The 22,012-nt window shown below is 41.7% G+C and overlaps 1 long non-coding RNA gene across 1 annotated transcript; it reads left to right on the top strand.

Annotated features, from left to right (window-relative positions):
• The first annotated feature begins 229 nt into the window (after positions 1–229).
• Positions 230–18,491, top strand: LOC134509052 (uncharacterized). Its single transcript, XR_010069230.1, has 3 exons — positions 230–361; positions 1,464–1,548; positions 18,039–18,491. It is a non-coding gene; the product is annotated as an uncharacterized LOC134509052 (long non-coding RNA).
• The last annotated feature ends 3,521 nt before the right edge of the window (positions 18,492–22,012 follow it).

The raw sequence follows: 22,012 nt of genomic DNA, 5'->3' as shown, positions 1-22,012 counted from the left end.
CTTTGAGTCTCAGTGTTGATTGAGAAGAGTTCATCCAAACATCAAAATCAGTTTTTCAAAAATCAGTTTTGCCACTGAACAACGGCTTGATTGATGAACATGTTTTAGAAGATGATTACTCCCTGTCAAAAAGCCTACAGTTTCGAGTGAGAAAAATCATGTTGCATGAATTTACTGATTCCTACAATAAATATTTCTAGATACTTCTGTTTTATTTCCTTCCACTCCTTCAGCACATCTTGAGGTGTAAAACTGGAATATCAGCACTGGACACTGGAAGGCTTCATGCAGAAATAGAAGCAACTAAAGAGGAGAACTCATCACGCTGCACTTTTATATGTCTCGAACCAACTCCAAATAGGTAAATTCTTACGGTTCAGGATCCATTTATATCTTAAGATCTCTCCTGTATCTGACAACAGGGATGGCAGTTGGGATCATGAGTTCAGGACATAGATGATTATCTACCAGAAAACACATATTTGAGCTGACAAGGAAAGACTAAATTTTCTCACAGTAAAGTTGATTTTAAAAAAAAATCATCTAAGGAACTTGAGAACTATGATTAAGGTAACTATTTGCCCAGAAAAAATAATACTGCCAGAATGGCTGAATTCTAATTGAAAAGAAACTTTTATATTTGCATTCCAGTGAATTTCTTCCTCGGTATTGCTTGGTTCTCACCCAAGAAGGGGAACAATAAGCTGTATTGGTAGATATGTTAGTCAACACTCAGAAAAGCTCAGGTTTCAACTGTACCTATTTAATGGTACTTGAAGATCAGAATAAACGAGCTAAGACTTAATTTTCTAGTAATTAAATGCCATTTTTCTTTAGCCTAGAGTAATCAATAATACAGTGTTTTTAATGGTCAGTACTGTCTCCCTCTGGCTTCTTACTCATCAAAAAACTATCAAAATGCCAAAGCCACTCTTATAACATTTCAAACTGAATGAATTATTGACCTTAAGGAGCAATCCATATAATTAATCACTGCAGCTGTTTGCAGTTAAATGCAATGAGGACAGGATCCTGATGACGTTACCCACGTAACCTGGACTAATTTAACAATTATTTATTTCCAAAACTTGACCAGCAATGAAAAGTTTAGATCAATAGAATTTTGTCAGATAAACAGAACCTGATTTAAAAGCTGTGAACAGTAATATCTCACTGTACCTTGCACAAACACTATTTTCCCTAACAATGCCATAAACAGGGTACATTTAGAATTAAAAATGTAACATCCACAATATAAAATTCCAAGAAGGGCAGTTTATTATTGTTACAAATATGTTATTAATAAGGAAACTCAAGCATGAATTAAATGACTGTACGATTCATAGCAGAAGACACTGTCAGATATAGGCTATGCCATCCAGAAGGGCATTTCTGGAAATTTCTGGATTTCTATTTCTTGCTAACAGTATTTATTATTCTTTATCTATCTTCCTCACTTACAGGCCTCCAGAAGTATTCAATTGTAGCAACAGAGAGAGAGCAGTAGAATATGCTGACTTCCATTTGGATTCCAGTCAGTGTTATCAGGTTGGTCCAGATACAACTTTAATGTCCTATCCACTGCCGTGCAAGCAGAGAAATTGTACACAAAATATATTCACCCAGAGCTATCCATGAACAGTGGGATGTCAGCCCATCTGGAAAGTTGTTTACAGGCCATCTGAAAGAGGGACAGAGAAAACGATTGACTCATAGCAGGCAGATTCATAAACAAAGACCCAAATATCATTGTTTCAGGAGGAACAGTTCAAGAGTTAAGCTCCCTCCCAGGAATTTGTGCAGCCAGTACTTATGCAGCAGATAACCCGAGCTGACCTTTCCAGCATGCAAAGGGTAATAGCTTTGCTGAGATGAACCAGTATTGAACAATTTTTCCAGTGCGTCAGGCAAAACAAACTCTCGGTCGACACCATCTCTGCTGTCTTTCTTCATCTTACGTAGCTGTGGCAGAAGCGTATAAACAGAGACCAGTTGCAAGCAAATGCCATGCTGCTTTTGTTCAAATTCCACTACCTTCCTCTTTCATTATATCTGAACAATATCTTGTTCTAAACCCGCCTGATGGGGGATGGGAAAAGCAATTAACCTTTAAAACTTTGGTGCCATAGTGTAATTGGTGTCCCCCTTTCTCCCTTCATGACCATTTCACATGCATGCTATTAAAATCTCTTTAGTACCTCAGGATTTATTCCTAATTTATTCTAATCCAAACAGTTTCAGAGACCGGTAAGATTCCCAATACAAACAGTGTAGTTATTTCCCATATTTTTGAAAACTCCAAGCACTTTATAGCAGAAGAATTAATAGTTTACTGCCTTCTAAACGTTATGTTGATGAAGATATTACTTTTGTCAGATATGGGATAATGCATATTTCATTACAACACAATTATCTGAACTCTGGCTCAGAACATGAAACCATTAGTTTTCTTACAGCCTCAAAGAATAAACATATTTCCCTCTGAAAGAAAAATGAAATATGTGCATATTGCTCAGCCTCAGTTGCATCCCCAGACACAAGCCCACCACATGCCTTCTATATTTTTATTACTACTATTTTTGTATTTTGGGAAATGCCCAAAACAAGCACTTCCATCCCTGGCTTGGTAAGGTTTTGAAGTGGTGAAAGCTGACTCAACTGACTTCTGTGTACAGGGCAAATTAACAGGACCACACCATAGAAAATGTTCACCTACTATAAATTTAAGCATACCCATTGTGCCGTATTAATAACTGTTATTTGATATGAAGGTAAATACAAGCTTTCTCATTCTGGAAGCCCCTCCAGAAAGCAGTTTCTGTGAGGGCTAAGCATACTGAACCAAAGGGATGCTGAATTCCTTAATATTGCACTACTGCAACTCTGCTCTCCTTTACAGGACAAGAAGGGTTCAAGGGAAAGATATGTACAAAAAATTGTCCCAGCAATAAGAAACATTGTTCTGTGGCTGATGTAGATCACACAGAAACATCTGAACTTATGCTTGCCTCAGGTGATTTCATGAGTGAGTCCTACAAGCATACCTTCCCTTGAAGCAGGTGTCTCGGGCACATCCTCCCCCGTGCAGGTGCGGGGTTTGCAGGCACCACCAGTGAGCTGAAAGCTGGGCAGAAGTGGGTGACATCTGTAGTAGCTGGTGTTGAATGTCACTCTTGAAATGCAAGTTCAACAATGCAATCATACCCCTCAGGGGGAAACAGAGTTGTCCCCCTGTGACAAGTGACTAGGGCCACAAATGCCATGACAGCTTGTCATTGTCCATAGACAAGCGTCATTGCACCTCATAATAACCATAATGAAAAAGCTTTTCATTAATAGATCTCAGGAGTGCAGCAGCATTATGTGTATCCAGGCATAAGGAGCTAAAGACACTGGACCAGGTCTGGCAGAGACAGGAACAGAGTCTGGAGAGCTCACATTTCTGGTAACCCTTGTTTTCATGCTGGTCACTCAACCCCATCACTTCCTTCACCTGGAGGTTAGCTACTGTCGTGAGAAAAATGCAGAGTTCATGTGTGCACTTATGGTTATCACCTACATCCTTTCTTTCTCATTCAAACTTCCAAAATGTGTCTGGCAATGAACAGTTGTCTGTGCTTTACTTCCAAGTTGTTTGTCTATGGCTTAACAACTCCTTATCCCAGGTTTATAGCTACCTACCTTAGCTTTTTACATGGAATGACATTTACAGCGACCTTTTGTAGAAACCCCAGCTACTTCCCCCCACTCGGTGCACCTCAGTGTTGAGGCTGCAACCTGCCAAAGACAACCTGCACCACAGTTCTCATTTTGAGGAGACAGTGGCAGGTTCGCAGGTCCTCACCACATCACCCTTCCTCTGTTGATACATGGGAGATGAGCCCAGCTTGGTGGGACAGGGCACATTAGGTGATTCAGCATTGCAGGATAGAAAATGTAAAGCCTCCCTGGCCCCACCATGCAGCTGCTGAAGGAAATGCAAAATGAGGGCAAATGGAAGGGCTCTGATGTCAGCCTGGCATAAAAGCCGTTTCCCTGATGTGTCCATTTTTGTGTACAGGATTCTGGCTCCCAGCGCCTACTGCATGCCTGCCTTTTCAGACTGTGCTTCCCCTGCTTTGCTAGCGTTCCCCCCACCTTGCATTTCTTTTACCAAGCCAGATGCAACTTGCTCTTCTCCATGTGAGGGCAAACCACACATCTGAGGAGACAATTGCTCCCTGCAGATTTACTCGCAGAGCCAGGAAAACAGTCCTTTGCGGAAGGGAGATTTTTCAACACTCGGTATACCTATGCCAAAATGCCTCAGCAGATTGTCTTGTCTTCACTTCTCTGCTGAACTAATAACATTGCTGGAGTCTGCCACTGTTGTTCTCGTGGAAGCCGTGGAATAAACTAGATAATTGAAGCCATAGAAGTGGCAAATGTCCTGTGTCCTGTTCACCTGCTCTTCCTGCCCTAGGAAGGATGTGGGCTGATCTGGAGAGGAAAGACATCAGATCAGTTCTGTTTCTTTCTTTTTCCAAAATCAGCTGCTAAGTGAAACAACAAAGCGTGCACAGGAATACTAACAGAGCTTTGTTTTTCCTCCTCGTTAAAAGCCAGCAGCTGCTTAGTGTTTCAGAGAGCAAGATAAGCAATGTGACATTTGTGGCCATTCACATGCATTGATTTGTTTTATTTTATTGTGTTCTCAACAGAATTTCTTAGTGCTTTGGGACTGGAAAAAAGACCGAATAACATCAAAATGATGAAATTGCTAGGAAGAAAAAAAAATCAAGTAAACCAATTGTGAGTTAATGGTTCTTCTATAAAGTGGCTTTGCTGACAAAAGAATTAGAGCAAGATGATCTTGGCAAGCAGGATGTTGTGTTAGCTGCGCAAACTTTTTCTGTGCTCATATACAATCTCTTAATAGTTGGGTGGGATCCTCTTTCCACAGTTCATGGAGAGACTTATTTACAGGTTGAAAAGAAGATGAATTTCTTCAAATTACACTACGTTTAAACAAAAATATTGCAGATTTCCAAATCAGGTTTTCTGTTTTCTTAGCAACTATCTCCATTTCTTCTTTATTTTACAGAGACTTTTAATTTACCAGATTCACTTCATTCTTTCTTCAGAACAGATCTATCCTCCCTTTGGGCACTCCTTATAGATCTATAACTCTTGTAACTCCTGTTATGGATTGTTTGGAAAGAGAAATAGATAAAGATGAGGAGGGAGAAATGTGAGGAGTTGATATCATGTCTTCTAGTTACGGTTTGACTTTTCTAACATTTTTCTTTGTATCCCTTATACCGTAGTTAGCATCCCCAAGCAAATTTTTTGATATCACTTATACTGTAGTTAGCGTCTCCTGAACGGACTCTTGCTCATCACAGCTCCACCTCCAAGAGTGAGAAAAAGACATATTTCTATGGATCTGCAACTAAAACCACTTCCAGAATCAAAAGGTCAGTGCTCTGAATTGTCACATAGCAAACGCACAGTCTCTAAGTCATTTCAGCATATCTGTAGATTTAACGGGAAAGGGAAGTTGAGGGAAACCTAAGGAGATCCCACCCCTGTCCCTTCTTCCCTTTGCCCTATTTCTGGGCTACCTTCTGGTGGTATAAGCCAATATAAAAGCACATCTTTTCTTCCCCCATGCCAGCCTACTCATGTTGTGGCTGTATTCATTCAGCCCTCATGCAACAAAGACACAAGTAGTGTGGGTCCAAGGTATGTCACACAGAGCTGACTCAAGCCTCCTTTTATCTTTAAATCCATAAGACCACATTTCTGTCTGTCACATAACTTATTTTCCCCACAGTCTGAGTCACTGGAATTAGAGTAGCTGGAGACCAAAGCCAAAAAGGAAGATTTGCTGTAATGTTCACAAACTAAAGAAGAGCTGAAAGGAGTGTAACTTCTGAACAGTATGCTTGCAAGGGATTAGGCAATCACTGACTTTCATGGAAATGCTTCTGTGGTCCCTATTTCACCAATGCCCCGCAGAAGATGAAATGGATTCATATTGGCCAAAGAGCCATGGGGGAAAGTGTGGCTCACAGTTTGCTTATGCTGAGCACATAAAGCTGTTTACAGGGATGTAAACTGAAGATGTTTCCAGTAGTGCTGCCCTCTCAGCTGTGAAAGAATTACAGAGCCGCAGACCTCACTAGAGCTCTCTTGCTGGATCCTAGTTAATGCACTGGCCTAGCCACTTTCTGGGATCTGTTTATAAATTCCCTGCTATAAGAACAGTGGTGCACACTAGACAATAAATTTTGAGAGGATTATTGTTCTACAAGAAAGACCATATCATTGTTTGCAGTCAGCTTCTAGACTCATGTTTTACAATACCATCTGAAGCGTGTCAGAATAGGGCAGTGCTGCCTATGGTTTCCTATTATGCTAAGAATGAACCTATTGATATGAAAAAGGCACTACGGGAACTATTTTTTACTGATGGACCATATACACAGCCCTCCACAAGGGCTGTGGAGAAGAGGGGAGGAGAGAAGATTGTTTACTTTGACCCAGTCTAAATGGTATTTTTTTCATAAAAGAATCTATGTGTCCAACAACTTCTGCTGTGACTATAAAGGATGTTGTGGGAATTATATGTTTGTATTATGGCAGTGAATAGAGGTCCCTCAGTGTGGCAGCTAGGTGTGTTCATTGCTCGTCTTATCTACTCCAAAGTGCTTCCACATCTGATTACAAACAAGATGCAGAAGTGATTTGATCCACTGCTAGGAAAAGGCCGAATAAATAAGAAAGAAACAAACAACACACACACACGAAGTGCTCAGGGTGATGGCTTTAGCCATGTTATATCAAACCTGTACTTAGCTGTAATTCTGGAGACTGACTTATCAACAAATACGGGATAGTCCATTTTCTTGGTAAAAATGTTACCAGAAAATTAATTTACTTTCCTCTTCCCACTTCCTTGAAAGAAAAGGTCACCTCTACTATAACACTACTATAAGACATGCATGACATTTCTGTCCGAATATCCCTATCAATAATCTTCCACATATTTGAGATGGACCATCATTTCCTTCTAGATGAAGGTCCTACATGCAGAACTTCTTGTGTGTTCTGGTGCATTCTGATACCAACATGTGGGGTAAACAGGTACTGCCTGAAAGCAACATGCAAATATGACTTTTCCATGTCTACTTATCAAGCTGTTTGCTCACCTGGCACATGTTCCTGTGGTCTTAGAGAGTGAGCTTCCCAAGCCTGGGACTCTTTCACTTGACTGTGTGCATTACAGCTCTGAGTCCTGCTGGGAGTTCTTAAACTCAGAGAAACAGAGATAGAGATGAAAGGTGTAGTTGCCACTGCTGGCTGAGCTTTGATGTCTGAAGTGTGTCGTACTCCAAACCAGCAGTTTGATCTCAGATCAGAACAGTTCTCAAGGGAAAGAATGAAGTGCCCATAGACCAGACAACCATGAGTCCTCTACCAGGAAGAATTTCTTCACCTGTTCTGGGTGAGGACATACATCCCAGCACTGGAAAAAGTAGGTCCTGAAGAAATACAGAGCTTGTAAATGCTTGGAGGAGACTATAGGTTGGGACACGGTTGTTTTAGCTGGCATTTTGAATGCAGAAGTGGCCAAGTTTGATGTCTTTGATCTCTTTGATGTGAAGAGATACCATGTATACTAATCTGATGAAGTTTTGTCCTCTCCTGGCAGGAAATCTGTCTACCTCACTGAAATCTTACCTGCTCAGAAGACAGGACAAGATAGATTATTTACATATGAAGTCTAGAGGAGAACTTGGTGTTTCTATTCATTCGTGACTTTTCCTTTGCCCTTTCTATCCACTTTATTATCCATGTACTATTATTCTTGTTTAAGTGCAGTTTTTACTTCACAGGATTTTCTAATATCAGTACTCTGCAACTAAATTTAAGTCCATAAAGGAATGATTAAGTTATTTTTTTTTATATATATGTAACTTCTATATATATACAAAACCAAAGCTTAACTCCATAATGATTCATCTACTGTTGCACACACCTCCAAATTAGAAATGGAAACATGAAATTCAGGGAGCAATTAGCTGATGACTAATGGAGACTAATGATTTTGCTGCTACAAGACAAGAAGACTGTTTTAATGTCATCTTAGTTTCAGATAGACTTTACACACCTACAACTTGTCTTGCCTTGGAATGAATTACATATTAGAAGTTACTTGAGAGGTCTTTTGGAAATGCTGAAGTGCACGTTCCCACTAAGGGTATTTGAGGGGAGCAGAGATAGAACCATTAATAAAACCAGTTCCAAAGAAAGTCTTCAAATACTAAAGTTAAAAGAACAGAAAATTGTGTTTATGAACTCGCAGATGACCAGAAACAACAATGTAAAAAGCCTTTACTTATCTAAAAAGAAGGTTTAAAACAAGGTCCTAAAAAACATTATTTAGATGTCAGTGCTGTTTACTAATTTGATTAAAACTTATACGGGAAGTGATCTCATTGTCAGTATCTGCACATTCTTCTGTGATTGACATTTCACATGGGGGCCTGGAATGAGCAGAGGGTTGGGGAATGTGATCTCTTTCCCATCATCTAAAAGAGTAAATGTTGCAGGGGTAGTTGAGACCTTGAGGAGGAAGCAAGCCTCGGTGTTTTTAGCAGAGCACAAGGATTGCATTTGAACTGCTATACATTCTGCTCCAAAAGGCATGTTATGCTCACACTTCAAACAGGTGGAGGGAGTTCATGCAGCATACAGAGCTTCAGGTTCCACTGCTATTTCCTATAGCTTTTCATATGAATAAGATTTACTTAGTCTGGTCATATCAGCGAAGCCATAACATCAGTACCTGCCTAAGAAGTAGGCTATATTAAGGAGGTACTACCAGTAGGGTGTATGTTACAAATGTTACAGGATCTCCAGTGCATTGGCAGCACCATCATCTGAATGTTTCTTGAAAAAAGTGCAGCAATGGAAAGAGTTCAGGGAAATTCCACAAAAATTACCTTCCTGAGAATAACAAGTGAAGAATCAGGAAGCACTAGAAGGATTTCCAAGGAATGAGTACTGTAAAAATACATAGAAAATATAAGCACAGTGACAGAGCAAACCAGTCACCTCACTGATCTCATGTGCTGTTTCTACTATTTTCTCTTCACATGGTAGCTAAGGTCAAGAAAATCATAACACATTGTATTAGAAGGGAAAATGCTATTTGAAGGCTGCTTTGAACCTTTAATCCATAAGGTGTCAGTTTTGTCCCAAAACAGAATGAAAAACTAACTGAAGAAACTTTAAAATCTCTGACGAAATTGAGTTCTTTTCTAGACAGCCTTGCTGCCTGTAATCCCTGTGCCAGGAGCAGGCAAAATGCTATGAATGCAAGAAGAGATTGCACTCAGGTGATCAGAGAGACAGGAGCACATAACGAATAGCTTGTCTGAGCCAGATGAAAAACAAGGGAGAGTTTTAATGAAAAGTCACCTGCATGTGCTCCTCTCCTCTTCCCTTTGATGTCTGGATGATGTGTTGCCGTATTAGAGGTGCAGGCCAAGACAGGCTCTTTTTCACAGGCTTCAGCAGAAGGCATCCAGGCCCCACTTCAGCTGTTCCTTTCCTAGAGTAAACAGCATAACAGCTAAAGTAGCCTGGTGCTTCTGGGACTGTACCACACCACAGACCATCGGATGGGATGGGCAGTTTGGAGAAACTCTGTAAACAGACCCAGGAGAAATATAGAGTCAATGCCTGAGCATGGAGGGATGGAGTTAGGAAAGCTGAAACCCACCTGGATTTGAGACTGGTGAAGGATGACATGAAAGGCTTCTGCAGCTACTTCAGCAGGAAAAGAGTCTGGGGAAAATATGGGCCCAGTGCTGAATGGGGCAGGGTACCTGGGTAGAATAAGCACAGAAAAGGCCAGGGTGCTCAAGGCCTTCCTCACTTTGGCCTTTATTTGTAAAACCTGTCTTCAGCAATCCCAGGTCCCTGAGACCAGCACTGAAGTCCAGAGCAAGGAATACGTACCCTTGATGGAGGAGGGTCAGGTTAGGGAACCCTTACACAAACTGGACATATACAAGTCCATGGCACCTGATGGGATGCACTCACCACTGCTGAGGGAGCTCACCACTCCCTCAAGCAGGTCACTCTTGCTTATCTTGGAAAGGTCATAATAACTGGGAGATGTTCCTATGGGCTGAGAGAAAGCAAATGTCGCTCCAGTCTTTGGGAAGAGCAGGAAAGAAGATCTGGGGAATACAGGCCAGTCAGCCTCACCTCAATCACCACGAGAGTGACAAAACAGATAATCCTGGAAACCTTTTCTAGATATATGAAGGACAAGAAGGTGATTGTGAATAGTCAGCATGGACTTACGAACGGGAAATCTTGCCTGGCCAACCTGACATCCTTCTACAATGAAGTATCTAGCTTGGTGGATGAGGGGAGAACAGTGGATGTTGTTTACCTCGACTTTAGTAAGGCCTTTGACATTTTCTCCTATAACATCCTCATAGAGAAGCTGAGAAAGTAGAGGCTGAGTAAGTGGACCATGAAGTGGACTGAAAACTGGCTGAACTGCCATGTTCAAATGGTTGTCCTCAGCAGTACGAAATGTAACCGAGGGCCAGTCACTAGTGGGGAACCCCAGCAGTCAATACTTGGGCTAATTCTGTTTAACATCTTCATTAATGACCCAGAATACTGGACAAAGGGCACCTTAGCAAGTCTGCAGATGGCCCAAAACTGGGAGGAGTGATTGATATGCCGCGTGGTTGTGCTGCCATTCAGTGGGCCTCAGCAGACTGGAGAAATGAACAGCAGCCAACCTCATGAAATTCAACAAGGGAAATGCCAAGTCCTGCACCTGGAGAGGACAAACCCTGTGCCACCAATACAGACTGGGGGCCAACCATCTGGAAACTAGTTGGCAGAAAAGGACCGGAGAATCCTGGTGAATAACAAGCTGAACATGAGCCAGCAATGAGGCTTTGTGGCAAAGACAGCCAACAGCATCCTTAGCTGCATTAGAAAGAGCATTGCCAGCAGGTCAAGGGAGGTGATACTTTCCTTCTACTAAGCACTGGTGAGACACATCTGGACTGCTGTGTCCATTCCAGTGCAAGAGACACATGGACCTACTAGATGACTGAAACTGGAACATCTGACACACAAGAAGAGACCGAGAGAGCTGGGACTGGTGGACTGCTGGAGGAAGAGAAGCCGCAGAGAAACTTATCAATGTGTATAAACACTTGAAAGCAGGGACTAAAGAACCCAAAGCCAGGCTCTTATCACTGGTACCCAGTGAATGGAGGAGAGGCAATTGGCACAAATTGAAATACAAGACATTCCAATTAAATAGAAGAAAAACTCTTTTTAACTCTAAGTGTGATCGAGCATTGGAATAGGTTGCCCAGAGAGGCTGTGGAGTCTTTATCCTCGAAGGTATTAAAACCTGACAGGATTCGGTCCTGTATTGACTGTTGTTTGAGCAGCAGGGTCTAGATCATCTCCAGAGGCACCTTCAGCCATTCTATGACTCTATAAAAATGAGCTGAAAGCTGTACAAATGACCCTTGAATGTTGATAGATCCTGCTTCTCATTAAAATTGCTTAGCACTTTTGCATCTTTTACTGTTAAAAGAAAGAGATTAAAAGATTCTTTCTTCAAGTGGATGCAAGTTGTCTTGATCCCAGAGCGCGCGTGTGTGTGTCCATTAGGAACATTAAGGGAGTTACCACTATTCAGTGTCAGTGGCTGACAGCAAGTTTTGTTCATTTAATCTTTCTGCTGTCTATTGTACTTCTTCAAATTCGGTGCTCTAGACTTTTTCAAAGAACAGAAGATTTTCTTTTGTCTAAAATAGAATGTTGGGGGTTTTTTTAATATTTCAGGTCCTATAATCCAGTGACCTACGTAACAGAAGTACTTTGATTCTACTATTTGGACAGGCTGCACATGAGAGTGGTAAATAGGAGGTTATCTTAATTTTTAAAGGTGTGTGGTGATTTGGAACAGTGGACTACTATCAGAGCAGACGGTTGCAACTTCTCACTATGACCCCTTGTTTAGAGGCATAAAACATTTCCAGGTTTAGAAGTATTAGACCTTATGAATGCCTTAAATGTTATGTTTTCAAAGGCAGAATGAAGTCTTTTTTTTTGAAAAGAAGCCTTGCTGCAGGTGATGAAGTCATACCAGGGTAATACCAATACAAGAAAATACAGAAGATTTTGCATTTTATTAACTAGTTTCCCAGCTGCTTAGTCCCTAGTCTTCACCAAAGGATTTCTACTAAGTCGGTTGATAAATATCAGAATAACTCCAGAGCTTTAAAAAACTGAGAAGACACACCTGGCAACAAAAATCTCTAAATTTAAAAGAGGGTTAAGTTTACAAGCTGTTATTTTAAAATCTGCCTACTCCCATTTCAGTAATGCAGTTTTAGTGCCAAAAAAGAAGGATTAAAAAGTTAGATGTCTAAAAAAGACGTGATTTAATAATCATATGTAGAAGGAATAATGCACACATATTCCTTTACCTCACCCACACTCAGATTCCCACTTTGGGTCTTGCTTTGGCAAATAATCAACACATATTTAAAGTAGCATTCTCTTTCTCCCTCTTTTTCCTAATTAGTTCTGCTTAACCATATTCAGGGTGCATATTTTTTCCCTAGACAAATCCAGACACTTCCAGTATTTCATCAGGTTGGAGCTGATTAGCTTCCACTGAGGCTAGCTGCAGCTTTCTATTGCTATGTTGTCTTAGAGAAACAGCAGAACAAGTCCAACTGAAAATAATTATTGACATGAAAGACAGGAGTTTAAGTTTTGATACTGTTCATCTTTCACGTAGTAAAGTTTCAGAGGTGAGTGGTCTGTGCAGAGAACATTTTCAGGACAGTCTAGTAATTAACAGAAACACATCCTTACACAAACCCTTGTTTTCCATGAGAGATTAAAGGTGTTCCCTCATAACGCAGCCTCTGCAGAAAAATAACTAGAATCCCTGTTCAGTTCTCATTTAACAGGTCACCAAGAGAAGGCCAGAGAGGTTTCAGAGGTCAAAAATATTTGCAAGGTATTCTGTTAAAAGCAGGAGGAGAAATCAGGTGAATCTCAAGCACTGGGAGATGCAGGAAAGAACAAAATTTAATCCAAACCCAAACTTCTTCTGGTTTGGCAGGACTGATTCGCAATTACGGAAGCAGCTTGGGCAGAGCATCTTTCCCTCAGGTCTGTTTTTCTAGGATCAGGATGCCTTCCCAGGTGAGATCCCCACTGATGAGGCCACCAGGCAGCAGGAAACGACTGATGAGGTGCTTGTGTTGGCATTCTCTTAGAAACCAAAATGGAGATCCTGAGTACATGAGCGTCCCAACCCTCAGATAGCTGGGTGGAGATCGGATACAAACTATCAGGAGGGAGAACTCAGAAAAACTGAATATAGCCAGAGCTTTGCTTCTAAAGACAGAACGGAGTGGGGGCGGGGGGGGGGGGGGGGGGGGGGGAAGAGCTGGGGCTGTGTCAGGTGTCACAGTTTTTAGTCCCACCAGGATCTATGTCACGTATTCAAACCTGTACAAAAATGAAAACATAAAATAGGGTAAGCCAACAACTTTTCTTCTCACTGTTGCTGTACTAACTTGGTGACATAGTTTCCTTCTCCCAAATATGTCCCAAAGCTATATAGAGTCCAGATTTAGTTCATCTCATTCTTGCTTGCAAATATTCCCATAACAGCAGATCAGCACATCTGACTCTTAAAAATAATCCACTTGGAAAGGTATTTTCCCCTTATGCTTCTGAGGTCACCACTAGCACTCCATCATAATTACAGCATCATAGGGGTGGCTCTGTTTTCTGCTCTCCATTTTCCTCCTGCTACTGCAGAGCAGGAGGATGTGGCCACCTCTGTGGCTTTGGGATTTTGTGCTTCTTCAATTTATGGCTGCCCTGAGGCTGCTCAGCATGGCAGGGTCATCCAGACCTTCCACAGCAGCGGCAGATGCAATCTGCTTTCCAAATTAAGGGTTTGAAATAGCTGTATAAGGGTAAAAACACACTTTAAAATACCCCATATAAGGCAGAGGTGCTGGATTGAAAGTTTCATGAAGGGAGTAACACCACCTTCCCCACAAGAGACCGAGCGTTCAGGGACAAATAATTTTGGGTACTTCCTGAGCGGGGGTCCCCAGCTTCCTTGGCATTGCACACTACAGACGCAGCCCATCATCCTACCTCATCCCCTGGAGGGGAGCTGCCTTTCGCACCCTGAGCCCTCCAGCTCTGGCAGCATTCTCCACCACTGAAGTCAATAAAATTGCAGGCTTTCGTCACCTCCAGGGGGATGGTCACACACAGGAGTCTGTTGAGAATGTGGCACATTTCACACACATCCTTCGTGCTGCTCCGTGTCGCTGATCCTCTGGGAAGCGAACTGGCAGCATGTGTCGACCATACCTCTGCAAACAGAGAGACAGCTGCGATTTGCAAATGGTACAAAAGAGTTTTACAAGTAGTTGCATTTTAAACATATCTAGCCTGAGTTTACTGGCATCTGTCAACTAAGAAGGATATGGTATGTAAACACACCCTGAACCCTAGAGTGGAAAGACTTCCACTTGAATTTTTAAAAAATCTAGCTCTTTCCAAACACTATCAATAATAACAAATAATAAAAAATTCCCAAAGTACTGTACTTATTTGCAGAGACAAAAAAAAACTTGCTGCAAAAGCACTCTGCAACTACTGACAGCTCCAGACTAAATTGTTTGGCAAGACTTAAGGCCATCAATGCACTCAAAGAAACTGGGTCCGCAATTATCACTCGTTAACCACCACCTAACAGTTGGGAACCAGTTGGAAAGACTTTAGAGCGTGAATGTAAATGAGGAGGGAAGGATATGTGGGAATGAGATTTGTGTGGCATATTTGTTTTGTTTTGACTTCTTTCCAGACATATTTCAGTTTACATAAATATTTGAAGGTTGGATCAGACAGGATTTGCAGCACAATAGTATTAGGAATGCCTTTGCAAAAACTGTGATTTGTTCTAAATTAGCCTCCGAGGAGGGGGAGGGCAAATGAAGCTTTCTCAATGTATACATTTGAGCACCACTCAGCGTTTAATTATTTACAGACCAGAGTGACTGACTTCTCTGCCAGTTTCTCCTCTTTTTCTTGGTCTCCCCTCCCTCTCTGTGATTTCTTTAGAAGCGAACTGCGTTTTTTTAGATGACTGACGCCTCTCTAAAGTTCCTTGCAGAAAGATGCTTGCTGATCCACAGACCTAGGCAATGCACATAGGATGTTACGTTAGAAGTGGCCTCTCACGAACTTCCTGATTTGGCCACCGAGGATTAAAGCTGCCTTTTTGCGCGGGGGTGTACTTGTGTGTACCCCCGGGGTGTGCAGCAAAGAGCAGGAGCTCCCACCCCGAAGCAGCTCAGGCTGCTTCCTGCAGGAGTGGGTTGGGGGCTCTCCCAGGCAGTGCCTGGTGAAGGCAGAGGCTAGGGAGCTCTCCTGGCACCACGAAGGCTTTTGCTGGATTTTCCAAGTATCTAATTTTCCAAGTGGGCAAGGAGGTTTTTGCGGGAGGGCACTTGGAGGTAGCGGGAGATAGAGCAAGATACTTGGCGCTGCACGGGTGAGACCTGCAATGAGGGAATCTTGCAAAAGCGAAATATCCATTTTTTGTCTTATTTTCTGTTACGTAACTCTGAAACAGCTCTGCAGAAATCAGTAGATATATTCAGGATTTAGACAGGAATAAAGGAGATAACAAACCGACCCCAGCGCTTAAAAAGCTTTTTCTGAGAGTTGCTCAGACCACATTTCCTCCAGCTATATACTGCCAGGATAAAATAGATTTTCAGATACATACTGTTGAATAGAAAACACATTTTTATTTAAAGCATCTTTTAAATTAGAGCTTGTTCATTAAATAAAAGAAAGGTGAAATGCAAGAGCCCATTGCTGAGTAAAGCAGGAAAGGGCTTCACAGTAAGATTTGATTGTTTACATTCAATGAAAGGAAAAGTCTGATTTGGAGTGCTCAGATTTAATCTTGGTGCAGATTAAAATGGTGCTATTGTGTTCTGCCGGGCTGTTTGGAAAGGTGGACTGGGGCTTTCCTAGTACCATTGCAGCATATGCATGAGATTTACATGCAATCACATCAGACAGTCAAACAAAATTGCAGAGTCGGGGTTCTCTGGCGTAAGCCATGTTAACATTGTCTTTCAGGTTTTGAATTTCTACCTGCTGTTGTAAATCACCCCTAAACAGGGCTCTTGGTGGACTTGTCTGGTCGTTTCCTAACATTTCCTGTTTCTCCTGCCTGGCTGGAAAAGTCAGTTGTACTGTACTACAGATGTAGTTTCTTTGGGAGGGGGAGGGATCTGCAACAAATTATTGCTAGCACACTTGCCATCTCTCCTCTGCAGTTCAATTAGGCAGTGCTCACAACCTTTGGTGGAAATAGACTTCATAGTGAGAGAGGTGGTGCCTCACCCTTAAGGATGACCATGGACACACACTGACCTAATGCAACAGATTTCAGCTCAAGAAGAAGGACTCAGGATTTGATTCTCAAGAAAACAGAAATGTGCTTAGTTACTGCTTTTCTGTAACAGTTTTGTGCACATATATGACACAAGGCAAGTCATTGGACCATGAAGAGGGAGAGAACCGTATCATTTAGCAGCCCAGTAAATCTAGCGGACACCTGGGGGAGAAGCAGCTTGCTAACACACATGTGCTGGGTAGCACAAGTGTGTTTCTGATGAACAGTCTGCACTATGAAGTTTGTTAGGGGAAGGACACATTAGCCTAGGGTGGTATGTTATGATTCTTTGCACTGATGGAACTGATATTTGTCTCTCTGAGATCAAAGCAACAAGCTAGGGGTTTCTAAGTTGTGCTCCTGGCTCAGATGGCCCTTTCCTGCCATTTGAAGCAAGAATTTTAGGACTCATAACTTAGTTTGTCTCTTTGCACCATGAGGTCTTGGCTTCCAGAACCTTGGGAGGTTCAAAATATTGCTAAAATGCTTTGAAAATGGAAGCAAAATTATTGGCAAAGAAGGTAGCAAATAAAATGGTATAGCAGCACCTCTGTGCTTCACAGGAGATTAAAGGCGAAGGACTGCAAGGCAGTCAGACACTGAGGCAGAGGGGACAGCACCTGTGGGGACAGACAGACAAGCAACACCTTAAGAAGTGATCTCCTTGCACACTTGTGACCAGCCAGTGCTCCAATGACCAGAAACTGTGCTTCAACAGATTATGGAACGATGAATGTATACATCAAGGCTTGGATTTTCCCTTGTATCCCATTTGTGTTTGCATCCTCCTGGCTGTCTCTGACACCGGACAGGTGAACCCTCGATGTTCCCACCAGCCAAAGTTCAGTTTCTTTCGTAGCAGTGGGGGAAGATCAGAGCAGAACTCTTCTTTGATCATCTTTTGGGTTTTAAGGCTTTTTGATGCACAGAGTTCCGTTTGTTTTTGTTTTTGTTTGTTTGGGGGTTTATTTAAGCATTAAGCACAGCAACTGCTAGTTCATTCAGTGCTGTTATGGCTCAGACTAGAACATGCAGGGAAAAACATTTGCTCCAGAGAGGACTAGGGCTGTCCTTGGAGATTAGGATATGATGCTCATTAGTGAACAACCAATCTTTGCTCCACAATGACAAAGAAAAGACAAAGAAAAGAAAACTATTGGCTTTTTCCTGTTGTTCTAGGTCTTTGTTTCCTCAAAATGACCTTTAAAAGAAGCAACAAGGAGAGAAAAAGTGCCATTCAAAATGAGCAGATTTCAGTCGAGAAAGCAGCGAGTGGCAGGGTTACGGTGAATGATCAACATCTTGGACCTGAGAGGCAACATCTGAAAACACACCAGTCTGAACTAATACTAGCTGTATGGGGGGGAGTCTACACTTGCGACCAAAGGGGGATCTATCTAAGCTAAGCATCTGCAGCTTGCAGTTCAAGTCAGCATTTGGCTAGCACTCTGGTACCATTTGTTGGTTTCTTTCATTTCAGCTCAGCCATGATCTTCCCAGGACGGTGAGTGGGTCGTGGCTTCCCTTGCACTCTGCATCCCGGCAGGAGAGGTCACATCAAGTAAGACCTCACAAGGACAACAGAAGCAACAAGTGTCCAGGCTTGATTGCGTCCAGCAGAGAAGCAGATGCAGGGCCAAGAGAAATTCTCCCAAGCGTCTGCCAGCAGCTCAGGACAACAATAAAACCACTGAAGCGGGGAGGGAGGAGCCTCACAGCTGCTGGGCTGACTCAGTCCATAATGAGCATTCCCTGAACTTTTTATAAGCTCGTCTGATCTTCAGCCCAGCTTCGAGAAGTTCCTCGCACATGTTTTAACCCAGCTATCCATTTCTGCCGTGTTTTGGTTCTCTTTTCATGTGTGCTGTGAATATACAAACACATCTCTCAAGCAGTTTCGCATCAAGTGAAACTGAGAGAAACACATATTAAGCTTGACTGTTTGTCAAAAGGCTTTTAGCCAGACTCTCTTTGACACCGACTACGTGTTGAGTAGGAGGGAGGCTCCTTGTCTGTAGATGAAATTGGCAGCTGATGCTCCACGTGGCCTAAGAAGCAGCAGCAAAAGTGTGACCTCTGTTAGTCAAGGGAAGCGAGAAGGGAGGCAGAATTTCTTTTAGTTAGTCCTAGATGGACAATTTTTTAATTCCCTTTGCTAACAAGGACTGATTTCTACAATGTCTCCGTATCATCTATGAAATCCTCGTCTGCCTCTGACGTTCCCAGCTGTGTTGATGTGGGAAGCTCCTGGGGAAAAGTCCCTCCTTGTGCTTGTGCTTTGAACAATCCCATATTGTGAACAATGGGCATACAAAAATAACCCATCGCCAATTTTCCCTTTCAGGCAGATTTAAAGTTTTTCGTATTCTCTCCCTTAGAATCACCCCTCATGTGGGATTTAATGAAGGAAAACCTTCAATCTGTATTTAATTTCAGTCACAGGCTTCAGGTTCCTTGACTTCTGTAGGACATAAACATGCACAGAGACACCCAAGGGAGAACAGAGAAGTAGGTGGATTGTGGGTATGATAATTTATGTCCAATCTTACTGTCTCTTACTGAAATAGAGCTCAATGTTTAGTATTTTTTCCTTGCCTTCCTCTTCTTATTTCTTTCTAAGGGGCACAGTATAGGTACATTTTACTCACATGTTTTGTTATATCCAAGTATTTGCTGCTGCTAGACACATTCCTCCCTTCCCATTGAGAGATAACACCCACTTCCATACGCCTTCTGCATCTGGAAACCCCCACAGATGTTTGCTCTGCAAAACCACCCTCTGTTCCAGCAGCAGAATGCCTGTAGCTACATTGAAAATCATAAATTAAAATAACGTAGGAAGGCCAACACACGTGGAAAACGCTGCAGAAGCAGGGCAATAATCCTCTGCAGAGATGTGAATGCTTTCATTATGATGAAACAGGTTCTGAGGCCAACTTATCTAATCACTGTTGAGCTTTTGGGTACTCAAAGAACAACATTTTTCAGTCATGGCAACTTAAAAAAAAAAAAAAAAGGCAAATGAAAAATGCTCCAGGTTGCTCAAGGGTGCACCTAAAGTCTCGGAAAAGCTGGTTTGAGCCCTGGTTTCACAGTATACCAAAAATTCAAGATCTACCTAAAGGTGTCAAAATATGAATATAGACATCTAACAGTAGGCAAGAAAAACTGTACAGCAGTTATTGGGCCAATGTAGTCATAGTAAATTATTATTATTTGACACAGGTCTGAACCAGAAGCCCCTGTCAATCCCCCGCCTTTCCTTTCCCACTTGAGAGCCTCCACCCCCTTCCTTCCCAGTGCTGTGTTGGGTCAAGGTTGGAGTGGCTCTTCCTTCCTGAATTGGGTTTGTTATGACCAAGACAGCAGCAGTCTCAGGAGAGCAGGACAACTCACCATCTCCTCCCTAGGTGGAGGTGAACTATCAAGGATTTCTCTGAGATTTTGGCACCATCAAAACTGAATCTAAGCCTTGAAATTATTCTGAGTCCAGAGTCACAAGGCAGACATAGGATCCTAACACCTACAGACAGCAATCAACTGGAAATGAAAAATGGCTCAAACTGCTCACTTAAAATATATACCACAGGAATGCTGCAAATATGAACTCTGGTCATTGTACTGGTTAATAAAACACCCTAGAAAGGGGCATTTCCCTTTGAAGATAAACACAAGATACCACACGGGCTCTGAGGAATTCAGACATAGCTGCCCGTAATGAAAAGTAGTCACAAAAACCAAAGCCATATCCACTTTCTTAAAAATTCTGCATTTTTATACTCTGTTGTTCAATTTTTACCTATTTTGTAAAATACATTTATCTCTACATTATAATTATAATTTTGTAACTGAAGTCCTTTGAGTGGGTTGGCGAGAAGATAACATTAAAAAATGATTTGCACATCTAACCTCTGACAGGCTATGCAAGCAAACAGGAAAACCAGGAGGAATTTGCATGGTTTAGAACCTCTGCTTCACAGTGAAAGACGATGAGCACAGGGGTATTTGTGCATAACTCCAATTAATATGTGACTTATAGACTTAACTATAGGAATGCAAAGATCTCTCCTTTTGGTGAGTCATGTCTGAGTATTTTTACCTGGGGTATGATTGCTGTCACAAAACCCAGTCATAATAAACCTTCAGTACTGCCAAATACCACCTCAATTAGAGCCACTCAAAGCAGGCACACAAAGACATTACATATATTTATTCTGTGTATCATTTAATGTGTTTCTCAGTGTTCTATAAAATAAAACAATTCCAGCCTTGGCATTCTGCTACTGCCATCTCCTTCTGTTAAAAGAAGAGCAAGACAGCATTATTGTGTATTACTCCTGCAACTTACAGTAGGATCAGTATACCTTAAAATCAAGTGTGTGACGCTGTACAAAAGCCTAGAGTTTATTTATCTCTGAGATGCCATAGCTATATTTAGGGTCCCAGAAGTTTAAATACTGAGGTATTGTAATCACCTTTAATATCATGTTAGGCTATTATACTTTACCAAAAATATAAAAGTACACCATAATATCACTGTTGACATATCTGATTTGGAATCAGTCCCTGCTCTGGAAAACAATTTAAAATAAAGTGAGAGTGGGGAAGGAGTATTTTATCTCCCATTTTACAAGTGGGGATGGGGAGATTTGGCTCGTAATCCAGATCTCACTGACTCAATGACAACCCTTCCCAGTGACTTCTTGAAGGTCATCCAAGGAGCTTTTCACAGCATTAATCAAAAACCCGTCCTCGCTGCAGGGAAAAGATCTTAAAATAAAAGGAGGAGAAAGACACACTTGACACGCTACGTCTTCTGCAAACTCCAAAACATCTCATGCTCATGAAAGCTAGGAGTGAATTTTATATTGCGCTAAGTTTTGTTAAAAGCTGTTAGGGTTCAAGTTAAGGCTTGCATGTAAAAACCCTCTTTTCTCTTAATGGTGTAGCCTCTCCCATTATCAGATAAACAAACAGATTATGATGTTTGAGGCAGGATCCGCACAAAAGGGTTTTGGATTTAACGGCTTCTCTTCTGTTCATGTTTGATCATGTCTTTCAAGTACATACCTTGCAGTATAACATCTCAGGCAGACACACGCAGAAGACGTAATTTAGACTTTCTCACGTGGAAAGACCCTGGGCCAGGAAAATGCAGAAAATGTTGTTGTTTATATTCTTCTTCTTTTTCTTTCCCTCCAAGAAGAGATCCTTTATTCTCAGGATAATTCAGCCTGTCTTCTAAATCACCAAAATAGTATTGTAGAAAGTTAGCAAATCACACAACCTGATTCAACCTGAATCTAATGTTCAAGGAAAGAATTACCCTGAAGTGAGAAAAGTTAAAAAAACCCTAATCCTTTATGACTGGACAGCTGAGACTTCACGGTCCTCTTATGAAAGACAGTTAATCTCAAAAATTTTCACGGATTTCTTTATTACTCACATACAGTT

The sequence above is a fragment of the Chroicocephalus ridibundus genome, chromosome Z, assembly GCF_963924245.1.
Source record: "Chroicocephalus ridibundus chromosome Z, bChrRid1.1, whole genome shotgun sequence".
Classification (NCBI taxonomy): domain Eukaryota; kingdom Metazoa; phylum Chordata; class Aves; order Charadriiformes; family Laridae; genus Chroicocephalus; species Chroicocephalus ridibundus.
This window is presented reverse-complemented; position numbering and strand designations above follow the sequence as displayed.